Consider the following 2500-nt stretch of genomic DNA (forward strand, 5'->3'; position numbering starts at 1 on the left):
TTGGTACCTCCCGGCCGACCCCTGGTACCCCCGCCCATTGAAATGAATGGGGGAATTTTTTTATTTTCCCAATTCGACCAAGAGGCCTCCTCCCCGGCCACGCTCGGCCTCCGGGCCGGGCCGGGGCTTCGCCCACGGTACCTCCGGCCCTTGGTACCTCCCGGCCGACCCCTGGTACCCCCGCCCATTGAAATGAATGGGGGAATTTTTTTATTTTCCCAATTCGACCAAGAGGCCTCCTCCCCGGCCTCGCTCGGCCCCCGGGCCGGGCCGGGGCTTCGCCCACGGTACCTCCGGCCCCCACCACCTCCGCGGGCCGCGTTCCAGCGCTATTCACCCCGGCCAAGAGCCCTCTTTCCCGGGCAAAGCTCCGCGGCCGAGCCGGCCCTGGCTTACCCCTGGTACCTCCCGGCCGACCCCTGGTACCTCCCGGCCGACCCCTGGTACCTCCCGGCCGACCCTTGGTACCTCCCGGCCGACCCTTGGTACCTCCCGGCCGACCCCTGGTACCCCCGCCCATTGAAATGAATGGGGGAATTTTTTTATTTTCCCAATTCGAACAAGAGGCCTCCTCCCCGGCCACACTCGGCCTCCGGGCCGGGCCGGGGCTTCGCCCACGGTACCTCCGGCCCCCACCACCTCCGCGGGCCGCGTTCCAGCGCTATTCACCCCGGCCAAGAGCCCTCTTTCCCGGGCAAAGCTCCGCGGCCGAGCCGGCCCTGGCTTACCCCTGGTACCTCCAGGCCGACCCCTGGTACCTCCAGGCCGACCCCTGGTACCTCCCGGCTTACCCCTGGTACCTCCCGGCCCACCCCTGGTACCTCCCGGCCCACCCCTGGTACCCCCGCCCATTGAAATGAATGGGGGAATTTTTTTTATTTTCCCAATTCGACCAAGAGGCCTCTTCCCCGGCCTCGCTCGGCCCCCGGGCCGGGCCGGGGCTTCGCCCACGGTGCCTCCGGCCCCCACCACCTCCGCGGGCCGCGTTCCAGCGCTATTCACCCCGGCCAAGAGGCCTCTTTCCCGGGCAAAGCTCCGCGGCCGAGCCGGCCCTGGCTTACCCCTGGTACCTCCAGCCCGACCCCTGGTACCTCCAGCCTTACCCCTGGTACCCCCCGGCCGACCCCTGGTACCCCCCGGCCGACCCCTGGTACCTCCAGGCCCACCCCTGGTACCGCCAGGCTTACCCTTGGTACCGCCGCCCATTGAAATGAATGGGGGAATTATTTTATTTTCCCAATCCGACCAAGAGACCTCTTCCCCGGCCACGCTCGGCCGCCGTACCCCCAGCCTTACCCCGGGTACCCCCCGGCCTACCCCTGGTACCGCCAGGCTTACCCCTGGTACCTCCAACGGTCTTTTGCCTACTACACCGCCGTCTGGCGGACACAAACGGTATGGCAGACCACCTCAGCCATTGAAATGAATGGGGGGATTTTTTTTTTATTTTCCCAATCCGCCCAAGACGCCCCCCCGCCGGCCACGCACGGCCACCTCGCCGGCGCTCTCCTCCGGTGCTCAAGATGACTTCCGCGGGCCGCGTTCCAACACATGTAATCCGACCAAGACGCCTCCCCGCCGGCCACGCACGGCCACCTCGCCGGCCCCTCTCCTCCGGTGCTCAAGATGACTTCCGCGGGCCGCGGTCCAACACATGTAATCCGACCAAGACGCCTCCCCGCCGGCCACGCTCGGCCACCTCACCGGCCCCTCTCCTCCGGTGCTCAAGATGACTTCCGCGGGCCGCGGTCCAACACTTTTAATCCGACCAAGACGCCCCCCCGCCGGCCACGCACGGCCACCTCGCCGGCCCCTCTCCTCCGGTGCTCAAGATGACTTCCGCGGGCCGCGTTCCAACACATGTAATCCGACCAAGACGCCTCCCCGCCGGCCACGCTCGGCCACCTCACCGGCCCCTCTCCTCCGGTGCTCAAGATGACTTCCGCGGGCCGCGGTCCAACACTTTTAATCCGACCAAGACGCCCCCCCGCCGGCCACGCACGGCCACCTCACCGGCCCCTCTCCTCCGGTGCTCAAGATGACTTCCGCGGGCCGCGGTCCAACACTTTTAATCCGACCAAGACGCCCCCCCGCCGGCCACGCACGGCCACCTCACCGGCCCCTCTCCTCCGGTGCTCAAGATGACTTCCGCGGGCCGCGGTCCAACACTTTTAATCCGACCAAGACGCCCCCCCGCCGGCCACGCTCGGCCACCTCACCGGCCCCTCTCCTCCGGTGCTCAAGATGACTTCCGCGGGCCGCGGTCCAACACTTTTAATCCGACCAAGACGCCCCCCCGCCGGCCACGCACGGCCACCTCGCCGGCCCCTCTCCTCCGGTGCTCAAGATGACTTCCGCGGGCCGCGTTCCAACACATGTAATCCGACCAAGACGCCTCCCCGCCGGCCACGCTCGGCCACCTCACCGGCCCCTCTCCTCCGGTGCTCAAGATGACTTCCGCGGGCCGCGGTCCAACACTTTTAATCCGACCAAGACGCCC

Source organism: Hippocampus zosterae, unplaced genomic scaffold (assembly GCF_025434085.1).
Source record: "Hippocampus zosterae strain Florida unplaced genomic scaffold, ASM2543408v3 HiC_scaffold_62, whole genome shotgun sequence".
NCBI classification, from domain to species: domain Eukaryota; kingdom Metazoa; phylum Chordata; class Actinopteri; order Syngnathiformes; family Syngnathidae; genus Hippocampus; species Hippocampus zosterae.